This window comes from Ambystoma mexicanum, chromosome 9 (genome assembly GCF_040938575.1).
Source record: "Ambystoma mexicanum isolate Mex_15411 chromosome 9, UKY_AmexF1_1, whole genome shotgun sequence".
Classification (NCBI taxonomy): domain Eukaryota; kingdom Metazoa; phylum Chordata; class Amphibia; order Caudata; family Ambystomatidae; genus Ambystoma; species Ambystoma mexicanum.
The window spans coordinates 1,127,537,838-1,127,563,621 of record NC_090931.1 but is presented as its reverse complement, the minus strand read 5'-3'; positions in this window follow the sequence as shown (position 1 = coordinate 1,127,563,621).

Sequence of the window (25,784 nt, the reverse complement as noted above, 5' to 3'; positions counted from 1 at the left end):
GAGCTTGTTCTCGATCATGTAGCTGTTTCTCAAGCTATGAAGAGTGCTACTTCTGGTTAATCGTGAGGAGAGGGCAGGGGTAGATGGAAGTCATTGCTTGGGAAGTGGATCAATGGGGACTTGGGCAGAGAGAGCTTAGCAGGTGGAGGGGCAGAGAGGAGGTCCGCAATCTGGAGCAGTAGAGTTCAAAGAAGGTGCAATAGGAGCAGAGCATCCCAGTGGCAGGTAGAGGAAGTGCAACACAGGTAGGGGAATTGGAGTCCCAGGCCGTTACATGGGCAAGCGGGTAAGATTGGGAAATTGTAAATTAGCATATATGTTTTCTCTTTCTTGCTAATTGTTAGTGGAGGCTAGATCATTGGAGGGGTATCAATATTTGCCAAAAATGTGCCAGAGCCACTGAGCATAGCGATGGACCCTGAACCAACCAACAAAGGTTAAGGGGTGTTCTTCCACTGCAGCGTTTGTTTTCAATAATGGGTTAAAATGGTACATTGTATAGCCCACGTTATGTGAAAAAATGGGTACAGTTTGCAATCGGTGTTGTAGGGTAATTCATGAAAATATCCAATAGATGCATGTCACCAACAGTGCTACAGCAATAGACAGATAAGTGTGGTGTGTGAGGAGTACTGCCATTACTGTATTCCAGTAAAACCCCATCACATCTATTACCTAATAACATATACCTACCTACATTTAGCCTACTTGTATGGGCTAGCCTCATCTTGCATGTAGCCCAATTGTGTAAATTAACTATATTCTGCATCTAGGGGTAGGAAATGTATCACACTTAGATTGTTAGGGGTAGGAAATGTATCACACTTAGATGGATTGTTGTGGGAGGAAATGTATCACACCTAGATGGATTGTGTATTGCACTTGGATTGTTGGGGGGAGGAAATGTGTCACACTTAGATGGATTGCTGAGGGGAGGAAATGTGCTGCATTTAGATGGATTGCTGAGGGGAGGAAATGTGTCGCATTTAGATGGTTGTTGATGGGGGGAAATGCATTGCTACTAACTAACTGTACGAAAAACCCACCATTCTGCATACTGACCCTCAAATTTTGAACTAAACACAACCATATCTCTACCGCACCACAAACCACACACACTTCACAACACTCAATATGAATCCAAACCATACACAATCATACCTCAACACCACACGCTGGTGCCAACTGAAAATGCACCAATGCTCAGTGGCCAGTTTCTCTGAACCGAAGCTGCCAACAACACATCAAAACTCTCTTGCTCTTCTCCCTCTGAATCCTACTAACAACCCCCAACCCTCCCTCCGCTGCAGATCTGCCAGAGCGCCAAGTGACCACGCAAGTGGCAAGAGTGCGGTACATGACCCATTAACATTAACATGCCCTTCCCCACAATACATGCGAGTAAGAAAAAAAAGATTTTCACAATGGTTGGCCAATACATTTCCATGCTGTCTGCATCTATATATGCCAGTATTCCCATATAATACTCATGTTTGCGCATAATGCCAGTAATTATACCGTAAGAAAACATGCCAAAGTGGGCCCTGCAAATATATGTCAGCATCCACATATGACAACATGCTCCTGGTGGGTTTGCCATTACAAATGCCATGCCACAATAAGAACACATTCTCAAACTGGCTGCTCGAGGGCAGTCCAGTCCAGACACAATATAACACCCATCATGTTTGCTTCAGAATAGATGCCCAGTAAAAAAGAAATGCCATGATGCAGTAAGATATTAAAGCTACACTGGCTGTACCAAAATGCCAGTATCGTCATGTAATAACCCTTATCATGCTTGCTTTATCATAGATGCACTAACAGGTGCAGCAAGCATGATACATTTTTTCATGTGGGTAGACTTGCATTTTAGTGTAGCCAGTCTAGCCATTTCTTACCGTGGTATGAGATTTCTTACTGAGCATCTATAATGCATTGCCATAGATAATCAGTAAAAATTCTCCCTCATCTCCACCACCAAATCAGCCTCATGGCCTGGTGCAAACTCAACACAGACACACACATATTTACTTGCTTATTCAAACATACATTAAAGCATCATTCACTTGCGCATTCACACAGCATTCAAACACGATTCACTCGCTCATTCACTCTCTCATTCAAACGCACATTCACATAGCATTCTCAAAGCATTGACCTAAAAAAGACTTTATAAAGTATTCACTTACTCATTCAAACGCATTCATATTCAATATTCCAATGTACATTCAATGTACTGTCGGGGGGAAATTCTGCCGGGGTCGGCCGGGCCGTCCGTAGACCTCCGGGCAGGGAGACCCCAACTCCTCCCGTATATCCCAAAAGAGATAGAGTATGAGACACACGCAAGAAGCAAGGTGACTCTGCTGTTTATTAGACAAAACGGCAGGGATGGGTCAAGGATCGTACGCGTCCGTCCTGACACATACACAATCGTGGGGCTCGCAGGCCCTTTTTACCTTAGTATGACGCGCTACTTGCGTCACCTTAGAAAGTTTAGCAAAAACCTATTTCCACTCTGGATTGGTTACTCGAGTGGTAGGGTTAGTATAGCATACATATAGAGACGGTGTTAGTGGTTGAGGGTTAGTCAGGTGGTATACTTGGGCTGTCCCTTCAATTTTATACATGAAAATTGTTACATGAAGACCTCTGAGGATTGGTCAATGTTAATGGCGTCAGTGATAAGAGCCCCATGTTCTGATTGGTCCGCTCGCGAGCCTCCCAGTCTGAGACTATCGCTGTTCCCAGCTTGCGGTGCACCTGTCATTTGCAACAATGTTTTACTATGGGTAGGTGTAAACAATGTGAGGATTTATTCATATGTTGGGAGGTCGACTACTCCCACTGCTTCAGATGTCCAATGAGTCTTTTAATTGTATCTGCCTGTGTCTTGAAACGTGGGATTCAGGCGTCTCATTCCTCCTGGGCTTGGCATCCTGTCAGGTTTGGCTTTGTCACGTGAGGTGGGACCGTGTTTGAGGCAAAATTCAGCACAATTAATATTGTTTTTCCCACTGTGTGCCTGGTTTATCTTGCAGGGGCGACCTTGGCGTCGGCTTGCGGCGTGCGTGATTGCAACATTGTGCCCTTGGCGGTGTGCTTTCGCCGGGCTCATTCTGCAGGGTCAGCAACCGAGCTCTTGCTCATTCAATGTTCATGGAAGCTTTTGCTTGCGGCCTACTTGGGCCTGGTGCATAGGTGGAACCATTTGATGCAGAGCGCTTTAGGTTACGGTATCATATTGCTCTATCCTCAGTATTGTGTCTCTGTTATATTCTTCATTATGGTACATGGTTCTTAGAAGAAGCGTGAGCAAGCCTTTTTAGATAAGTTCATTATGCGTCTTGCGTTTCTGCATTTTGAGAGCCTATGTGGAAAATAATAAAGATGCACGTCCGTGGGTATGTCTGTCGCCTACGTCATAGCACTGAGTATGTTCTTCGTGTGGATTGGTGTGGGAGTGTCCGGTGTGCATGTTTGCACAGGTGTGCTGACCGTTGGCTAGGTCGTCATGGCATCTCTAACGACGTGTAGGTTTAGTCGAGTTGATCCATGCCGCAGGTGTCGGCATGGACAGGGCGGGCTGCTGGGCAGGTAGGTGGGCACATCCGTATGTTCCTGTACCAGGGTATTTGGTCGTCTGGTAGATAGGCAAACTCCTCTCGTGGCGGGTGTCTAGGCCGTGATCCTCTAGGCCAAGCGCGAGAGGGGAAGGGCGGGAGCCTGTTCTTCCATTCTCCCACTTCAGTCCCCCCTCTGGTCGACTTGTCGACCACAAACATATCCTTTTCTTTATCTCCTCTTACTCTCCATATTTTAGTTATTCCTCCCAAATGTCCATAGTGGTTAACATGGTCTTCAAATGACCAATACATATATGCACAGGTGCCTCCAGGAATGCAGTATACCCATTTCCCTATGTAGCTCCTTGGGTTTCTTGGGTTTTCGAGCTTCACAGATGGTGGGTCCAGGTGGTTGGTGATGATCTGGTTGCGCAACTTCTCTCTCTCTTTTATGATTGTGCCTGTGTGTTGGCCGTCATCTGTTGGCATCAAGAGGTGCATACCAACCATTTCGATCATCTCGTCTGTGGTGCGTGCCTTCCGGGCCTTCCAAAATCTTATTATGATCAGTGTAGCTCCAGCCAAAATAGTACATCCAACTATAATCTTCAGTCCATCTGACAGCCAAGATGGCATCCATGACCATAATATTGAAAACCAGCTCTCATCCTTTTTCACACCTTTACTTTCATCCATCATTTTTGAGTGCATCTGGGCCAATTGTAAAACTGCTTCTGTCAGTGTACCATTGTCAGCATCGTTGGCAGGGATGAATGTGCAGCATGATTGTCCTATCTTAGCGCAAACTCCTCCTTCCATTGCTGTGAGGAGGTCCAGTACATATCTGTTCTGAAGTGCTACCATCCTCACAGCTCGCAGTTCCTCTTTTATTGCGTTGAATCCATTTACCGTAGAATTAATAGTCATCATTAGTTCCCATCGAGTTATCTGGAGCCATTTTGCGTTTGCGTAAGCCTGTAGTCCTGGATGTATTATCGAGGAGAAGAACATTGCTGCTCTGCTGAATAGTCTATGGTCTGGTGGAATTGAAGTGAGTGCTGTTTCCGACCTTCCCCATAGGTAATTTCCTGTCAGAGGTTCTCCTTGTCTTTTCTTTCTATTCAGGACAGTATTATTGCCGTCGGTTTTGCTCTCTGGCCCCTTCTGAGGTTGTACAGATCTCTTCTTCCTTTTGTTCCCTTCATCCATTTTGGGGAAGTTCGCCATATTGACATGTTTCTGGGGTACCACTAGTGATGGTACATTAACGTGCACCATTGTGCATATACCATTCCACAGAGGGGGCAGTGTGTGGTATGCCTTTTTTCCACAGGCCCAGTAATGGTCCATTACTACTGCTGTTCCTGCTCCCCCCTCAGGTAACTCCATCACGCTTTCACAGTTGGTGTTGTATCCTACGTCCACCTCCCCTTTATGTTGGTAGCATACCTTAGGCGCAGTTAGCGGCAGTATTGTTATTGGGTCTTCATCCTTCTCCATCCACGTGAGCATGGGTACGTACTTGACCCAAGTCATCCAACATCTATGGTTGTGTCCATCAATAGTTGAAATATTTTCTCTTGTTACCATGTTGCTGCCAACCACTCCTATGTCCCATTTGTTGTTCATGTACACCTTCCCTGTTATTATCACCAGTGGTCTTCCCCAACATCCGTTTTTACCAGGGACTTCAGTGGCGTACCAATCACATGGTAGGTACTGTAGTGTTACTTTCTTTGTTTCTCCTTTTTCAAGGCCACTTGTTATGTATCTGAATCCTTCAGCATGTAAACTGCTCTTGTGGTAACTCAAATAAGTCTTGAGGAAGTTGTTTTCATATGGATATGTATCTCGCGTTTTCCACACCAGTTGCACCACTGTCCCTTGAAATCTTCCTTTCGTCTGGAACCGTGCCAGGTATATTATACATCGTGCTATTTTTTCATCTATCTCCGTGGCAACAAATGTTCGAGAAGCGCTCATGGCGTATGGGATTAATGAGCAAACGTAGCAGCTGTCTTCTGTTGTCTGCTTACCTATGTGGGTCATGTGTTGGTACCATATGTTGTTTGAGATGTGTGCTGAATCTTGTATGTAGTTGTCAATACCTTTATTATCTGAGTATGTGCTGCGTTTAACTCTATTTTCCTTGTGTGGGATTTTACTAGTACCACCTGACGTAACACCTGTTGCAGCTGGGGGTGGGGGTGTATTAGGTTTGGGTACAGCAATAATATCGATAGCATAGCTGTACTGCCATACAGAGGCAGCCAAGAACCCGGTGATCATTAAAATCCCTATCAATTTTATTACAGATGCTAATTTCACCGGCATTTTGCTCTTACCTTGCTGCAGTCCGGCAGCTTATTCTTGCGACTTTACAGTTGCCCGCCTGAAAATTCTTAATATGCTTGTTATTAGTGTTAGTTGTCGGTTTTAAGCTCTCCCTATCAAGTAGTCATTCAGTGCCCAGGCGAAGAGCTGTTCCCACGCCAATCTAAGCGATCTATCTCTTAGGGCAGGCAAATATGGTTGGAGGTGGGGCATTGAATGTTCTATGGCCAAGAGGAATGCTGTGTAGTAGACACGTACCCTCCTTCTTTTCAGGTACGTTGGCCTTTTTATTTCATATACAAATTGGTGTGACAATTCTTCCAGGTAATTATCGTCTGAGGGTACCATCTACTCCTGGGCAGTGAATTGGTTAGTTATCTACTTTCTTAGTAGTATAATAATACGCTGTACCTGCATGTGCGAGAGAAAAGAAAGAGAACATTCAGGTGTTTACATGTGTATATGTGCAAGACAATGTCCTTCAGTTCAGTTATTACTACAGTGGGTAGGGGGTCAATGGGCAGAGGGTTTGGGGCTCAACTGGCGGAAGTCTCTTTACTCTTTAATCGTGTAACCATGGGGTGGGCGGTATGGGGATCACCCCTTTCTTTTCTAGTAGTTGTCTCTGGGGAATCTGAGGGGTGGCAGGGTATGGGGACACTTAGGCCGTTAGTTGTGGTAGAAGTCTCTTCCTCCGTTGGTGACGCTGTTATTGTTCTTCCAGTGGCCCTGTCGGTGGCTCTGGGGCGGGTCTGGAGTTTGTAGATCTTTACGTCGTGTAGGTGGTTCCAGGCACGTTTGTCCTGTAGCTTTACTGCTCTCGTTGATACCTCCTCTACCAGATGGGGGCCAGTGAAGCGTGGGCTGTTCCACTTTCTGTTGAAATTGCGAAGTAGTACGTGGTCACCTTTAGTAACTTTGCACAGTCTTTCCTTTTCCAATTCTTTATCCGCGTCTTCTTGTTGATCGCTGTTAGACCCGCCCCGCGTGCGCTCGAGCCTTTGAGACACAAACACTACACTAGTAATCAAAGAAGACACATATTGGTACATTTCATCACCAAGGACATTTGCAGTACTCTCGTGGTCGGTAAATGCTCTTGATGTTGGCGTTAGGGGAAGGCGCATTTGACGTCCGGTAACCACCTCTTGAGGGGTGAGGTGGTGGTCGGAACCTGGTCTATTCCTTAGCTCAAATAGGGCTAGTGGAAGGCAATACAACCAACTCTTCTTTGTTGTTTGCTGTATTTTTGCAATTGCCTCCTTTAATAGGCCATTCAGGCGTTCACATATACCGTTGGCCTGTGGGTGTTATGCACATGCAAATTTATGCTTGATGTTCAGTAAGGATGTGATGTGCTGGAACATTTCGTTTGCGAAATGGGGGCCATTATCTGACCGCAGTACCTCGCACACTCCCCACCTGGGGAAGACCTCCCTCACTAGGAATTTAGCTGCTCTGAATGCATCTGGGTGTGAACAGGGCCCTGCTTCAATCCACCTCGAGAATGGGCATACTACTACAATCATATACCTATTTCCTTGACATACGTTGATCATATCAACATAGTCAATATGGAGATGTGGGAAGGGTCCCTCTGGCCGGGGTATAATACCTCTTATCACCTTCAGAGTGTGACCGGCCATAAACTGTTGACATGTGAGACAATTGCTGATAAAATTTGACACATGAGAATTTAACTCGGGGCAGAACCAGTCTTCCCTAATTCGTGCTGCAATTACTTCCTTGCCTGTGTGGGCTGGGTGGTGTAGTTGGCTCAGGGCGGTGTTCAATAGTGCCAGTGGTATTACAATCTTTCCAGTGTCACCCTGGTGCCATAGTGCGTCAGTTGGTGACATTGTGCATCCTCTTTTTACCCATATTTCTTTTTCTGCCATTGGTGCAGCCGCTTGTAGCTCCATTATCTGTGTGGCTGGGAGATGGGTGTACCCTTCTCTTATCAACATCTCCTTAGCCATTCCCCTCCCTCTCCCTCTCTTTGACTCTGGGGGGTTCCATATCTCACCAAAATATGCAGCATACTTCGCATGTGCGTCTGCTGCTGCATTCCCTTTTGAAATGTGGTCTTCACCATTGGTGTGTGCGGTGCATTTGACCAAAGCTAATTCTTGGGGGTCATTTATTGCTTCAATTAGTTCAGCCAATAGGAGGGCATGTTGCACTGGAGTGCCATCAGCTCTCCTAAACCCTCTTCTTCTCCATTTCGACAGCCCTGAGTGGACAGTGGACGTAACATATGCGCTGTCGGAATATATGGTCACTCGTTTGTCAAAGCTTTCCTTCAACGCCAAGATTAGTGCAATTAATTCTGCTGCTTGAGCGGAATAATGCTGTGGTAGTTGTACACATTTCATTGCCACACACACCGGTACCTCCATCATTTTTACCACTGCTGCCCCAGTCCTCCTTATACCATCCCTTTGGTCGATAGTTGATGACCCATCAATGAACAGGAGCTCACCTCCCTCTAGTGCGTTCTCTTCAATCTTTCTAGTACATGAGTACATTTCAGTTATTTGCATACAATCGTGGGCATAATCTCCTTCCTCAATTACTTCTGCTAGGAACCTTGCAGGGTTGACCGTGCTACATCTAACAATTGATAGTTCAGCTCTGGATAAGATGATCTCATAACCTGATGCCCTTTGCGTGGTTAGGGTGGTTTATTCAATATTGTAAATAGTGCATGTTCCACAAACAGTGTAGTTGGGCACCCCATGGTGATTGCTGATGCTTTCTCTACCGCAAAAGCAAAAGCAGCTGCGGCGAGACCTTGTTCGCAAGGGAAATGACCTACCATCACAGGATCTAAGTGGCCGCTGTAAAATGCTACTGGTTTGTAGCCCATGCTTGTTTTTTGAGCCAAACACTGCTTTCATTACTGCTGAGTCGCAATGTGAAAATATAAAGAATTGTCGCTCATAGTCTGGGGTTGCCAGTACCGGAGCAGTTGATATCGCATCTTTCAGTTCATCAAAAGCCTCTTTCATTTCCATGGTCCACCCCAACTTTTTCTCCCCTTTATTAGCTTCCTTTAACGTCTCAAGCAGGGGTCCTATGTATGAGCTGTAATCAAATACCCATGCTCTACAGTAGTTGCACAGACCCAGGAACTGCTGCAGTTCCCTCACTGTTTGTGGCACTGGCGTTTTTGAAATGGCCTGTGCTCTTTGTGGTGCAATCTTTCTTCCATGTTGGGATATGAGCTGACCAATGTAAAGTACCTGTTCTTGACAGTACTGTAACTTTTCCATGTCTACCTTGTAACCTTTTTCAGCCAATATTGTCAGCATCTTTAATGAGTCCTCTCTGCATGTTCTTTCGTTTGTACTGCAAATTATTATGTCGTCGACATACTGCAACACTGTGCTTTCCACTTCAATGTTACCCAAATCCATCTGTATTACTCTGTTGAAGATTGAGGGTGATTCGCAGTACCCTTGTGGCAATCTGGTGTGTTTCCACTTTGTGTTTCTGTAAGTGAAGCTTGTCAGATCTTGTGAGTCTGGGTGCAATGGTATTGAGAAAAAAGCATTTTTAAGGTCGATCACTGTAAATCGTGATGCTTCTGCTGGAATGCCACACAATATTGTGGCCGGGTTTGCGGCTATGGGGTATTCTGCTTCTACTATGTTGTTCAAGGGCCTGAGATCCTGTATGAAGCGCCAAGACCCCCCTCTAGCCTTGCGCACTGGGTATACAGCCGTGTTACATGGTGATTCTGAGGGGACCAATATGCCATTATCTATAAGGGCCGTTATCGTTTCATGTATGCCCTCATCTGCCTCTTTTGATAGTGGGTACTGTTTCACTCTGGGGAGTATTGCACCTTTTTTCAATTTTATCCTTACTCCCCCTATACTTTTTATGCACCCCACGTCATAGGGGCTAGTAGTCCATAATGATGTGGGTACTTTTGTCATATCCTCCTCAAAGAAGGGAACTGGGGTGGATGTGGGTGCCTCAAGTGCCATTGCAATTTTCTGTGCCACTTGTATGTACGCCACTCTTAGCCATATTTCCACACTCATCATAAACACCATTTCACCTTCCTCCTTTTCTTCTGAGAACAGCTCCTCATCTGACACCTGGGTGAGTCTACATCCTTCTGCTAGTGCTATCACTGCCCTCCATGCTCTTCCTTCTCTGTCTTGGGCATGTACAGCAATGTAATCAGCTGTTGCTATAATGCGCTCAATGTCCACTGGAACCACCTTTCCTTCTGGTTCATTGACTGGTGTTTCTGGTCTGAACAAATAGGCTGCTGGCCTCCTCCAGATCTTTCCCTCTATCCCTGGCATCCATGCAAATGCCATGTCTGTTCCGTACTGGAAGAGTTCGCCATCTACTGGCTCAGCCCTAATCGCTGTCTGTCCGCAGTATGCTTGCATAATCTGTCGTGCTGTGAGCATGTTAATTCCTGGAGTAGAGCAAATTATGCCATCCTCCGTAAAGGAGATCGTCATATTCAACCTGTTCATGATGTCTCTCCACAGTATATTTACTGGTGAGGCACTATAATATAAAAGTGGGACTGACATGTCATAATCTCCTATAGATAAGGGAATGTTATCAGTAAAAGGAACCAACCCTCTAGCCCCAGAGAATCCTTGGGTGTTCATGGCTTCACCCGACATCTTAAATTTACCTTCCCTTATGCAAGACCGGGTCGCCCCGGTGTCAACAAGGAATGATAATTTTTTGTCACCTATCGTTACCTCTATGCGTGGTTCCTTCGCACTATTAGGTGTTACCGACAGGATGGGACACACCAAGGCCGTCTGTGGGCTGTCCTATTGAGGGTACAACGATTGACCATTTCCTGTGTAAGGGTTGTGTCCCAGGACCGTCACCCTACCCAGTTGTGTTTGTTGTGCTTGGGGTTGTTGTGTTATCGCTACCTGTTGTTGTGGCAGTGAATATGTCTGTGGCTGTTGTTGTGTTATTAGTTGTTGCTGTTCATTTCCCTGTTGCAACGTCTGCTGTTGCTGTATGCCCTGCTGTTCCTGTGTGGGCCTTGGTTGTCCCTGTTCGCTCCATGATGGTGTTCCTGGTCTTACTCTACACGTGCGTGACATGTGCCCTACTAATCCACAACTCCAACACACCGGTGGTTCCCTACTCTGCCATGGAAAGCTTCCTGTGTTGTCCTGGTATACTGGTTGCCCGGTGGGGTAGGAATTTCTAAGTCCTCCCACCTGCTGTTGTGTGTTATATCCGTATCCTCTCCCTCTCATAATTCCTCCTCTTCCCCTGTTGTAATTATAATACCCAGCTCCTGGCATTGAGTATCCTCCTCCCATGTTGATTGTGTATGGTTGGAGTGGCGGCACCTGTTGTGTTATAGTCTGTGAGGGTGGTATTTGGGAGGGATCTTGTGCAGCCACTACTTGTGTGGGGCTTTGGGTCATTGTTGTAGGTGTAGTTATTAGTGCCCCTTCCATTGTGTATTTAGTAAGTTTTTTCTGTACTAGTTTAGCCTCTTCCGTTTTCCTGTCCTTTTCCTTTTGTTTCATTTTTCCTTGCCATGTCCTGCAATGATGCACTATTGTCAGTTGTATTTCTGGCCATGCTTTTGCTTCCATTCCCACTACTTTCTTCAGTTGTTTCTGAACTCCTTCTGGGAGCCCTTGTACTAGTATATGATAAAATATTGCTGGTGTTTTGTCCCATTGTTCTCTAGTTTCCATGCGCCACTTCTCTTGGATTTCCTGGATATAATCAACAGGATCTTCGTTCTCACGCATCTTGCGTGAGGTAATTGCTCCTATGTCTGATGTGTCTGGGTACTGTACCCTCAGTGCCTGCCATAGTGCATGTCTGCAGTTTGCGAATGGTGCCCCATCGTGCGATGTGTTTGCTATTGTTACCCCAGGGAATCCCGCTCTCTTCTAAATGTCATCCGCTGCATCCCCTAATATCGATATTAGAAGGCCCTTTACATCGCCCCCTGCCAGTTTCTGTCCTGCGGTGTGTTTTTCCATTTCATATATCCATTTACCCGCACCTCCACTTAATGATGGGAGCCTGCACTTTATATTTTCTTTGTCTGTATGCTTCCAAGGGACGTACTGTGGTCTAACCCCTCCCCTTTCCAGAAGTGGCATTAAGTTGTGTCTCGTTTTACCCCTTGGGTTCCATAAAATCGAGTCCTCACACCCCTCCTCTTCTTCCCTCTATCCTACATCGTCAATTTCGTCCGTATTTCCCCTGCTCGTAACTCTTTCTTCTCCATCTTTTCCCCTTCTTCCATCATTTCCTGTATTTAATGTGGGCGTGTGTATTCGTCCTTCCTGCCTGCGTCTAGGGAGGTCTCTAAGCCGACCTGCATAGGGTGTCAGTTCGTTTGTGAAGGGCACAAGTTTGATTGTACGTAATGAGCGTGAGGTGGTTGAGCATGTAGGGTGGGATGGGAGAGGGTGTGATGGTGACGGTGTGGCTTCATGTGTCTGTCTTTCTGCTATTCCTTGCTCTTCCTCCTCACTTCTCTCCAGTTCATCCTTTCTCCTACAGATCCATGGTGAGTCTGTATTGGTCCGGGTGGTGTATAGTTTATCTAGGCTTTCCCTTTCAATGTTTCTTCCTTCCTTCTCCATTCCTTCTTCTTCCTCACTACAAAAGTCATTCATAAACGGCAGCCCCCACTCTGTCTTTTTCCCCTTGATTGTTACTGTTTTTAAGTCTATTAGGTCCGGTTCTCCCTTTTCTCCTTTACCAACCGCTCCCCTTTGCGCTGATGTTGTTGCTACTTCTGTGTCTCTATATACATACCCCCTTACTTCACTCTCCCTTCTCCTATCTTCTCTTTCCCCTTCATGTCTCTCCTCCATCTCTCTACCAATTTCCTCCCTTTTCCTTTTTAATTCTTCCATTACTTCACTACTCACTTTTTCCAATATCCTTTCATCCTCTTTCTTCCTTTCCCATCTCACCCTCTCCCTTTCTAATATACTCTCTATCACCCTTCTTTGTATTTCTTAGTCGTTTCTGATAGTAATCTCTTCTTCCACATTGCCATTTCTTTTTCTTTCTCTTCTTCTTCCCTTTTCCTCTCTCGTAGCACTGCTCTTGATACCCTTTCTGCTGCTGCTTTTACCCTTTCAGCTTCTCTCCTTTGCTCCTCAGTTTGTTCCCTTATTTTTTCCAATTCGTTCTTACCTTCTTTCCTTTCCCTCGCTCTCTCTCTTTCCTCCCTCTCGAGCTGTTTGATCAGTTCATTCTGCTCATCCCTTAACTCTGCTAGTCGTTCCTCCAAAATCTCTTCTTTTGTCGTAACAGCTCTTCCCCTCTCATTCCACTCTCCCTGGTATTATCCTCGTCTATTTTCCTTACTACCTCCTTCTCTTCTCCTGTTAATGAACCTCGTAATGAACCTCGTAATTTTAATAGTATCTACCCACTCATCATGTCATATTTCCACAGTTTGTTCTTCTCCAGTCCTCCCCTCCCCTGCTGGCATCTTCCTAGGAGCCACATATGGTGGAGGGCTGTATGCCGAGTTCGAGTACCCCTCAGCCGCCCTTAACTGTCCTCTTTCTATTTCTCCTAATTCTCTTAAAGGGTACAACCCCCCTCCCTCTGTTTTCACAACCTTTGCTAGGGGTATATCATTGCTCTGTTCCTTTTTTATTTCATTTTCTTTTGAGTTATTATTCTTTTCTCCTCCCTCTTGTCCGTTCCCCGTGTTCTTTGGGTCTTCACTCCCCTTTTTCCCATTCTCTCCTTCCTCCTTAATCTCTTTTTCTTCCGGTATTTCCCCCACAGTGAACATTCCATTTGGTCCTGGTCGGGACCCTTGGAACATCCTCCATAAGTTAAACACCTCCACGTGGTGTGTCAACTTCTTCCCTTTGTATGTATTATGCAGATGGTTTAATAGTGAATGTTGGGTATATGGATCGAAGCTACCATTAGGCGGCCATGGTGTTATCATTTTGTTGTCCGTCCCCTGTGTCCATTCTATGCTATACTTGATCAGTTTCTCCCTATGGGGTGACAGTGTTGTACATATGTGTTGTAGTGGGGTAGTGAGGGTGTTCCCCCACCCTCCCGATCCTGTCCCGTATGACATAGTAGCGCTTCACTTGTTATCCTTCCCCTATTTGGTAGCTATTATCTTACTAACACTTACAATACACAGCCTTATACCTTTACCTGGCCCCGTAAGTTTGGGGACTTGCGATAGTCCGCTAAGGAAAATTATTAAAATATAGTATTTACATTTGTATATTTTCTTCTTTCTTTCTTCCTTTACAAAAACACCCTTACGGCCCCCTGCGGCCGAGGCGCACGTAGCCCCCTGCGGCTGTGTACCCCTTGTGACCTTCTTATACAGTCGTCCTATTTTCATTTGCTCCTCCTCCTTCTTCTACACTTGCCGTGGCCGGCGTTCTCCGTGCGCAGCCACGTCCCCCGTTTCGCCTTTCCCCGATCAACTCATTACCGTTTATCTCCGTTTCCACTCCCTTACCACAGTTCTCTTCCCCACCACTCTCCGAAAGAAAGATGCCTTGTGCTCGGGATATCCTATGAAAGCCCTACTGGTGACATCACCGATCTCTTCGAACTACTGGTAAGTTCTTCATATATTCTTTAAGTCCAAAATACACTTGCAATCTACCCCCGTTAACCTCACAGCTGTCTTCCTGTCACTCCTGGAACAAGGTAATCAATAATATAATCGGACTGCGCACACTGCGTCGCCTCGCGTGTGATACGCCCCTCGACAGGAGGGCTTAACCAGCCAATTATCTTCCGTATTGGGCAACTAACTAGCTACCGCCTACAGGGAAACGTCATCTACCTATCGAGTTTCTTGCTCGAACAATAGGGATCCTCATCTACTCATTGATCAATAAATGCCAAATCGTAGGAAACCACACACACACACCCTTACACGTAGTCGCGACCTAGGCCAATCAGTGTCTACGAGCGGCCGCACGTGATGTTTTCGTGCTCCACCTCCCTCTCTCGCGTAACGTAGCCGACTGCTCTCGCACTCGTTCGGCTACCATTCATTTCATTGCCTACACTAAATTGTCAAACCTTCGCCGCGCACCTGTGCAACACCTCCCACCTCCCGTATTTAATTCCTCCCCCCTCCCTCACAATTTCACATTGCTTGTTGTGCGTGGCATGCTCACCAAGTTCTTTTGATGCGGGGCCGCTCGACTGCATGCACCCCTCCAAGCGGCTTGCCACCTCCCCTCGTCTGGACCACGTCTGGACACTCGCCAACCGCGGGCGGGATACTTCTCAACCGGCTCCCGAAGGCCAATATCCGGATTGCGCTGTCCGGTCTTCTCGCAGTTCCGCGATGGTCCTGTAGTCCTCAGAAGGGGGCAATGGCAGAGGGGGCCGCGCCGCCGGGCCTCCTCACAACGGGAGTACCTGGAAAAATAAAAATAAAAAAAGCAGATCTTAAACAGATCTCAGCAGTGCCTCCAACTTGTCGGGGGGAAATTCTGCCGGGGTCGGCCGGGCCGTCCGTAGACCTCCGGGCAGGGAGGCACCAACTCCTCCCGTATATCCCAAAAGAGATAGAGTATGAGACACACGCAAGAAGCAAGGTGACTCTGCTGTTTATTAGACAAAACGGCAGGGATGGGTCAAGGATCGTACGCGTCCGTCCTGACACATACACAATCGTGGGGCTCGCAGGCCCTTTTTACCTTAGTATGACGCGCTACTTGCGTCACCTTAGAAAGTTTAGCAAAAACCTATTTCCACTCTGGATTGGTTACTCGAGTGGTAGGGTTAGTATAGCATACATATAGAGAACGGTGTTAGTGGTTGAGGGTTAGTCAGGTGGTATACTTGGGCTGTCCCTTCAATTTGATACATGAAAATTGTTACATGAAGACCTCTGAGGATTGGTCAATGTTAATGGCGTCAGTGATAAGAGCCCCATGTTCTGATTGGTCCGCTCGCGAGCCTCCCAGTCTGAGACTATCGCTGTTCCCAGCTCGCGGTGCACCTGTCATTTGCAACAATGTTTTACTATGGGTAGGTGTAAACAATGTGAGGATTTATTCATATGTTGGGAGGTCGACTACTCCCACTGCTGCAGATGTCCAATTAGTCTTTTAATTGTATCTGCCTGTGTCTTGAAACGTGGGATTCAGGCGTCTCCTTCCTCCTGGGCTTGGCATCCTGTCAGGTTTGGCTTTGTCACGTGAGGTGGGACCGTGTTTGAGGCAAAATTCAGCACAATTAATATTGTTTTTCCCACTGTGTGCCTGGTTTATCTTGCAGGTTCGACCTTGGCGTCGGCTTGCGGCGTGCGAGATTGCAACATCGTGCCCTTGGCGGTGTGCTTTTGCCGGGCTCATTCTGCAGGGTCAGCAACCGAGCTCTTGCTCATTCAATGTTCATGGAAGCTTTTGCTTGCGGCCTACTTGGGCCTGGTGCATAGGTGGAACCGTTTGATGCAGAGCGCTTTAGGTTACGGTATCATATTGCTCTATCCTCAGTATCGTGTCTCCGTTATATTCTTCATTATGGTACATGGTTCTTAGAAGAAGCGTGAGCAAGCCTTTTTAGATAAGTTCATTATGCGTCTTGCGTTTCTGCATTTTGAGAGCCTATGTGGAAAATAATAAAGATGCACGTCCGTGGGTATGTCTGTCGCCTACGTCATAGCACTGAGTATGTTCTTCGTGTGGATTGGTGTGGGAGTGTCCGGTGTGCATGTTTGCACAGGTGTGCTGACCGTTGGCTAGGTCGTCATGGCATCTCTAACGACGTGTAGGTTTAGTCGAGTTGATCCATGCCGCAGGTGTCGGCATGGACAGGGCGGGCTGCTGGGCAGGTAGGTGGGCACATCCGTATGTTCCTGTACCAGGGTATTTGGTCGTCTGGTAGACTCTGGCAAACTCCTCTCGTGGCGGGTGTCTAGGCCGTGATCCTCTAGGCCAAACGCGAGAGGGGAAGGGCGGGAGCCTTTTCTTCCATTCTCCCACTTCAGTACATTCATGCTGGGAACATAAACTGTCAAATGGAAACCACATTTCCCTTTAACATTTAAACCGCAGCTCCCCCATAGTGGGCGCGAGTGCTAGTGGGTCGGCACCCATTGGCTCCTTATGGACAAGACGCCCCTACAACAGTGCATTCTGAAATATGGTGTGAACAGCTGAGGCTTCGGCATGTCAGGATCGAAGGGCAGAAGTGGAGATTGGCGTGGGAACTGCAAACGCTTTTTCCAGCACTGACCCATTGTGGAAAGATACAATGCAAAGCTCTTCTCAGCTAAAATAAAAACATTTCTTCAAACTGACCATTTTTCTGTAATGTCTTTCCGAGACATCAATCCAAATGCCTAGACGCCACTGAGAACAAGTGCAAGAGATCTAATGGGACATTTTGAAAAATATGAAACGTATTGACATCAGCAATCTATGTCCAATCTGTTTGAAGACAAATAGGCAATATATTGTATTTAAACATTCCCCCTAACAGTTTAAAGAGTGGAATGCATGGCACAGGCTATGGGTATTAAGGAAATAGTGGGGACTTCTGCAGTAACCATTTTTTGGGGAAATGTGGGCATACATAACATAGCGAGCCAGACTTCATTAAGTCTTGTGTTTTGATCTGGGAAGGATGAGATGCAGTGTTCTCCTAGATGTGTGCCCCCACACCCCTGAAAGTGATCAGCAGAGCTCAGAAGCAAACAGTCAACTCTGAACTACTTTCAAGCAATAACAAAAGTGATTTTAGGAACCAGGATGTGTAACACCACAGTTTAGAATCCTGTCTCAACTGGCAGTGCCCGTGTGGTAAATCCTCCATTTAAGAATGTAGCGATGCTTTTGCTAGCACGATTGCTCACTAGGCTTAGTGCGTGTCACAGTGATCAGTCACAGCTTTGAATCCTAGGAGGGTCAACTAAACGTGTCATACCGGAATATGTGTTACGTTGTTTAGAGGAAAAGACAAACAATGAAACTAAATCCCTAAACTTGTATGTCCTCCACCTCAAGTGACTAGTGTGGAGATCCATACATTCTGATGAGCAAACCTTTGATTCTGTTTCTTTCAAAGAGAATCTCACAACAGTGGCACTCCACCTCCTGCTACTCTGTGACAACCATCTCACTGTAGCCTACCTCCTTAGTACCTGCACTCCTGTCTCTGCTGCATGTCTCTTAACTTGCTTCCTCCTGTATGCCACTGTAACCATCTTGGCAGCTTATTCTCAAATTGTATTGTATATTTTATGCTCCCTTGTACACATTATGTAACTAAGCTTAAGTTGTTTTGACCTCTACTGCGCCCGGCTACCTAATGGGTTGGCGCGCAATACCAAATAAACAAACAGACAAACAAACAAACTATTCCATTCACCTTATTCGCCTTTGTTGCAGCACTACCTAAAGGCGTCAATGCCCCAACTACAAATATCAAATCTTTGAATGGACATTAAGATGAATGAGCTCCTCACATCCCCCAGAGAATATGAACAGCACTCTGCCGTTCTGTTTTAGCCAGAAACCCCAGAGTAAGGGCATAAGCGGCTTCATGACTAGACATTGCAAACCCTGGATATGTTTGCCCTGAAGAATCCTTTCAAATATTTTCAAAGCAGGTTGCTAGATGGTGCACCCTCAACCTCAACAATATTAAGAATGAATAGAAGGATGTAGAAATCTGGAGAAACAATAACTACTGGGCAAACATATCAACTTCTACCAACAACTCTGAAGCTACAGGGAAGAGACTTTAAAGTCCAAGAAAGAATGTGTACATTGCCCTCAGAAAGAAAAGTAATGTTACAAATCATAAAATAATTCTAGAACCTGCCTATCTGCACCACTCCACTGACCTCATCAAAACAAATCTATTACTCAATATCCACCCTCTTCACAGATGAAATCCTTTGGATTCAAGACCATCTGGACAAAGAAAAACACACACTTATACCCAATAATAAAACAGAACCAGCCCTTAGTAAAGCATCAGAAGCGACTGTACAGGAACAGAGGACCGCTGTAAACACTAGCATAGTTTATTTATTTCATTAATTTTTTGGATACTTGTATGGCACCTATGCACAAGTGTTTCCAGGCGTTGGGAGGTCTGCCCCTCTTGTAGGACATCTCCATTCTGGCACACACCATCCTGATCTGGGCTGGTTCTGTCATGGTAGTGATCAATAATAACAAATAAATAAACTGCACAGGAGTGAGAGCAAGCGATTTGTATCAGGGGTCCTCTTGGGCTCGTAATGCAAGAAACACGAAAGTAATTCCATAAGGAATGTACACAAAGCAAGAAGTAACGTTGTTTATTACAGGTCCAAACTCAGCTGGGAGAGCACAGCTCCATCAGCACACTGGAACAGGTCTGAGCGAAGTGAGCTGTTTTTTCCGCCTAGCGCTGCCAAACCCTTTATACAGTTAAATATCATTAGCATAAAACAAAGTTATCAACTTAGTGATTCTACAAAGCTTTTTGGCTGGACTACGTCAATCCCCTATAGTTAGGGATACATTAGCCAAACATGAACGGAGCGAGTCCTCCTGACCCCCTCTGCCCTCAACTTCCCTCAGTGACGTCACAGACCTTCGCACCCCACAATGACAAACCTTTCATGACATAATTGTGCTGACTACCAGAACTTTATTAATCTGCCAGTGGCCAGTTCTCATGAGAAACACAATGCAACCTGGGTTTGGCAATGAAGAAATATTCACACAGCATCTAACCAATGAGGTACCGCGCTGACATTGGCAAGGCCACAAGACACTGTTACATCCTCAGGACATTGAAACTCTTCACTTGATTGGTCCCCTCCTGGCTCATCCTCTCGTCCCACTACCTTCTTCCCAGGCCCTTCTGCCAAGGAGCGATTTGAAACCACTAACCCCGCTGTGATGCTCCTTCAAATTAATCAGTGTTCATGAATTAAGGATCTTGCTTTCCCAGTGAGTGCACAGGAGCCTGGCTCACTGACCTCGAAAGCATCTGCTGGACCCATCTTGCAGTGACTGCAGTCTCTTGGGAATGGTCAGGTTGAAACATTTTCCCAGCAGCTCACGAGTGAAATACGGGGCTCGTCAGTATGGAATCCCAGGTGGCTTTACTTACCTGTGGCTTATCTGTCATTGCGGTTATCATTTCACGTTATACTGTGCTACTGCCACTGCCTGTGGCCAGGTGCCCAGGTGCCCCTCCCCTGCTGTATCCCGCAAACGCCTCAAGCTGCATCTGCGCATGTGGTACATAAGCTACATGGTGCAGCTGTCAATAGTGTGTCCCCCTCTAAAGATGCCCCTCCCCTTACCCATCATTCTTGCAATGGATAAGTGCTGTATTTGCACCTTTACTGCAGATTGTAAATATCTTCTACAATCTGCTTGCATCATCCTGTATGTTCCTGCTTCTTCCCTTCCTGGTTTCTGTGGTGTGAGGTTGAATTTGAGTCCTGAATCCCAGTGTCCTGATGGACTGGAGAGACATTGCAGACTGAAAAAGCAGAACATAATTTTAATGGTAAGTTGAGCAGGCGTGTTTCATAATCATATTTCTGTGCCCCCTTCTCTACAGAAGGGGGCACAGAAATATGCAAAACAAACTTGTATATTTATTTATTTTAACATGTATAAAGCCCGCTAAACCCCAGGGCATCAAGGCACTGTTACAGTTCAAGTTAAATAGTGCACTGTTACATTACCTTGTACCTGATTGAGGTTTTAGATTAGCAGAGCGGTGTCAGGTGGTAGATGGATCAAGAAGTGTTCTAATTGAAGAGCCACGTTTTCAGGAGCTTGCAGAACACCCAGTAAGACTGCTCTGCAATCTCAGGGCAGGTGGAAGAGAGTTCCAAAGTTTTGCTGCAGGGACTAGGAAGCTTGAGCTGCCAGCTTTAGCTCATTTAAATTTGGGCATGATGAGGCGGTGAGCATAGGCAGATCTCGTCTGTCTTGATGATTGGGCTCCAGTGATTTTCTGTGTGAGGTAAAGAGGGGCAGAGTTAGTAAGGCATCTTTGAGTGATAGAGAGCATTTTAAAGGGGATCTCTTCTCGTATGGGGAGCCAATGTGCATTTCTTCTTGCGGCAGAGATGTGCTCTCATCTGGACACGTTGAGGGCAGCGCAAATAATGTTGTTCTTTATGACTTGCAACTTTTGAATGTTGCACATTGGGATGCCTGCGAATAGTGCATTGCAGTAATTTAATCTGGAGCCTATGACGGCTCGGGCAATGGAGACGCAGGTGTCGGCAGATAAGACCGGTCTGCAGAGGTGAAGTGGGCAGGAGCAGTCACAAGCGGTGCTCCCATACTTTTTATTTTTAAGTTTCACTGTTCCTATACTTTAATTTGAAAAAGAAACCGTTCTGGAATGGTTTCGTTTTAAAATAAAAGTGTAGGAAGAAGTTGAAACTTGCACCTTCAGTGCAATGTACTGAACGTTCCCCTAAACAGCAGGTGCATGTGTTTGGGGGTTTGGATTGTGCGTGGGAGGGGCGCAGGGATGGGGTTTGTGGGGAGCAAGGCAGACCAGCAGGTAACATAGTTCCACTACTTTATTTCGTACACTTTGACCCCTTTCTGCATGCGTTGATTAGTTGTGGTGTGGGCAGCTGAGGAGGCAATGGCAGTCACTTGGTGGTTAAGGGAGAGTGATGCATCAAGGTAGACTACCAGGGTCTTCACTATCGGGAAGACAGGGATGACAAAACCATCAATGTTGAAGGATGCATAATGGTGGTTAAGATTTCTGAGCACCGCAGGGGGCCCCCACAGAGGATGTCAGTCTTTTCGTCATTAAGAAATAGAAGGTGTGTGGCCATCCAGCCCAGGATGGTTTGGTAGACAAAGTTTAGGGTGTCGGAGTCTTCAGATTAGTTGCCTGTGAGGAGAAGGAGGAGTTGTGTATCCTTGGGACGTAGTTGGTATAGCAGATGACAATTGAGTCAAGGAGGTTGAACAGTAGTTTGGTAAACATGTTGTAAAGGGTTGGGTAGACACATGTGTCTTAGGGAACACCGCATGACATAGGTGTGGGGAGGGCATTGGCCGACTCAGCGAATACTCTGATGGATCTGTTCTCCAAGAAGGAGGAAATCCAGGTTGTTGCTTCGGGCGAGATGTCGGCAGCAGAGGTGAGGTGTTGGCAGGTGATTTTATGGTCCACCATGTCAAATGCTGGTGAGAGGTCAAGGAGTAAAAGGAGGGCCAGCTTTCCAGCATCCATGCTCTCATCAAGCTGGTGTTTCAGGTCAAGCAGGGCTGATTCCATTCCATGTCCTGGGCAGAACCCTGATTGATGCATTCCCGAGATGTGGTTGGATTCCAGGCATTGCTGGATTTGGAGGTAGGTAGCTCTATCCAGGATATTTAGGAGGGAGGAGACTTTGTTAATTGACCAGTAGTTGGTTGGAATGAAGGGGTCTAGGGATGGTATTTTGAGTAAAGGAAATACCCAGGCTTCGTTGAGACTGGAAGGGACCAAACAGGCAGACAAGGAGGTGTTGATGAGTGTGGTAATAAAAGGGGCCAATGTGACCAAGCAGTCCTTGATAATGGTAGGTCGACAGGGGTCCCATTTACATCTGGGTGGTTTCAGACTTTTCAGGATATCTGTTACTTCAGCAACAGTGACCTGGTTAAAGCAACAAGGAGGAGGCCATGCAGGGTGTTGTGAGGTGAGATGGCGAGAGGGGGTAGAATGTTATGATATTATATCATAAGTTATTTATAGCGTGCTTGATACCCAGCGGTTTATAAGCACGGACTAGGGGTTCAAACCTGTGTTGCTCCGTGTGGTCTTGCTTCTAAGGCGAGAACATTGCCCCTGAGCTATCCTCCCGGGACCAGTTAATGCTGATGGTAGCTTGCTTAAGATGGATCTTGTTGTGAAGGGTTAAGATTTTGTCTAGGAGGGCATTTTGGATCATGGTGCACCAGGCCTCATCTTTAGGGATGTAGAGTGGGAGCAATACTGGGAATTCCAATTCTTTGAGGAGGGTAACGATCTTGTGCGTGTTGGACAAGTTGTTGGCAATTCTTGAGTTGTAAGTGGTGGATTTCACAAGAAGAATTGCTTATTTGTAAAGCTTTGCTGCGGAGGCGAACAGTGATTTGCGGGTTTCAGGTGGTGATGTTCTCCCTTTGGACTCAGTCTCACATTTTTGGGAGCGTAGGGCTTGGAGGTCAGGAGTGAACCAGGAATTGAGGTGCGTAGTGGGTTTTATTTTGCAAAGCGGTAGGGAGGTGATGGTGTCAACAGCGTTATTTTGAGTAAAGGTCTGCTATCAAGTCTGGGTCTATGAGGGGGAGAAGCACAAGATGAAGAGTGCTAAGCAAGGGCAGAAGACATACTTTGGTGAGATTTCGTGAGCTATGGGCAATTGTTGGCGGCAGGGGAGAGGTGATGCAAGTAGATGGGCTGTTGGGAAAGACTGTGAAGGAAATTATGTGGTGGTATGACAAGGGGCAAGCCAGGTTTGATTGGACAGACAACTGGCTGTTGAGGTCTGCAATCCAGTCCAGGATGCATCCTTTAGTGTGAGTGGGTGCCATAATAGATTGCTTGTGTCATAGGGAATTAAGGGAGCTGTTTGACTACAGAGGTAGCCTTGGTTTCTCCTGGGTCATTAAGGCCTATGTTCAAGTCACCCAGGAGGAGGATTTTGGATGTAGGCTTAATATTAGTGCCCAGGACATGTGTGACATCCTCTTCAAAAGAGAGGGGAGGGCCGGGAGGATGATAAAATGATATGCATGGTTAAGGTGTCTGTGTGCGATAGGGGAAGCTTAACAGTGAGTGTGTCACAATTTTCTGTCTGGGTGGTGCTAAGTTTTCTGATGGGCAGGGAGTCTCTTGCCATCAGTGCAACACCTCCAGGCCCTGCGTTGGGTCTGCCGCTGCAGAAGATGGCGAAGCCCACTGGGATAGCAATAGATAAGGCTTGGCCTGAGCCAGCATGTAGCCAAGGACCATTAGGAGTTTTTAGGTTGGGCTGGTGTCTAATGACCTGTGCATGGATGTGGGGCTGTGGGGGTGTAGAGTAGGGGGGCAGGCTGCTAGCCACTGAGATAGGCAACTGCTGAGTTGCATCTTTCATTTCAGCCTTCTTGGTTGAGGCTTGGTTGGTGGGCTGGGAGAGTGAGACTGCAAGATAGTGCAAGTTGCCTTCAGCCACATCCGTGGCAAGTCTCAAGAGGGAGGTGGGCACAAGAGCTGGCTGTTGGTGGGTGTAGAGTATGGGCAGTGGTGTCCAGGAGCAATTTGGCCATTTTCCAGAGGTGAGCCAGCATGGTGGTGGCGCAGGGAGTGGCTGAGTTCACTGTGAGGGAAGATGGAGCAAAACAATTGTGGCTTTGCCTGCATGTCTTGGACGGTGAAAAGTGAGATGAAGTGTTGGCTGTCTTACTGGCCATGTTGCAGGGGGAAGGTTTGGGGTCTTTGGGAAAGAGGAGGCTTTTGGCAGCGATCTTTGGTGTTGTGGGGCCCATGTGTGGGTGGTAATGGTAAGGCGAGTGTGCTCTCTTAAGCGGGAGATTTTTTGTACAGTGGCGATTGGTGAGGTGAGGGGTGGGGATCTGAACATGGGCAAGTCTCAGGACTCCTGTAACAGGAGCACATTTGAGCGCAAAGGGCAAAAGATTGAGAGCATCATAACGGAACGAATCCAGGATGCTATGGGGGACATCATTGGCAAGGGGCGCCGGTGCACATGAAGGAATAAAAACTGGTGGTGGAAAACCACATTGGTGGGTTTGGAATATGGGTAAGAAATCCGTGGCACTGTACAATGCGGCTGACCATAGCACATACCTTATAGAAGGCAGTAGGGTGGGCAGTGTGCCACTCCAGCCTGGACAGTCAAAGACAGGCTTGACCAGGCTTAGAGCACAGCCTTTAAGATCGGCCAGCTCCGCCTTCCGGCTCAGTTCATTGGGCATCTTAGTATGTATGCACTGCAGGTCAAGCACTAGTCTTCTTAGTGGGGGCCTGGCCATATGCAACTCAGGAGCACTGTGAGGGCTATTCTCTGTCCTTTCTGGTGGTGGTGGCCATTTTAAATGGTCTAGTGATCTTCTGCAATGTGCTCGGATGCACCATCTGCTTCTGGCGAACCCACTCCTGTAGCAGGGAGGATCCCTGAGAGTGGCACTGTCTTGAGGGCTTTCAGGAGAAATTAGACGGCACAGACAGGATTGGCCAGCATTACAGTGCAGCCTTTCAGATCGGCCAACTCCACCTGCCGGCTCAGTTCATTGGGCATCTTAGTATGCTTTGCAGGCTAATCCGGAGTCATCTTAGTGGGTGCTTCGCTCGATGCATCTCGGGAGCCCAGGGAGGGCTCTTCTCCGTCCTTTCTAGTGGCTGCGGCCATTTTTAAACGTTCTGTCAATCTGTTTTCTGCAATGTGCTCAGGTTCACAATCTGCTTCTGACGGACCCGCTCCTGTAGCAGGGGGAATCCCTGAGAGTGGTGCTGTGTCGGTGGCTTGCAGGAAGAATGCAGGAGGAATATGTTAACAAAAATGCTTTGATCTGGTGTCGTTGAAAATCTTCAAATGCAAAAGAGTTGTGTAAAAATAGTAAAAACCAGAAGTTTCAGATCCTGCAATGTTTTCATCCCTGGAGCACGTATTTGACCACACAATGAATAGAATATACAGAATGGGATCAATCAATTCAGTCCAGCATAGGCAAAGGACTTCTTTTGCAGAGGCAGTTGTGTGGTGTATAACCCCACCTCACTGCAATTGTTTCACCAGGGACATTTTAACACATTCTAAGACAGCAGGTTTGGGATGGGTAGAGGGACAGGTGTGATGGTACAATAGGGAGTATAAAAACAGCACTGCAAAATTTGGTGAAATATTCCTGGCAGTGAGTA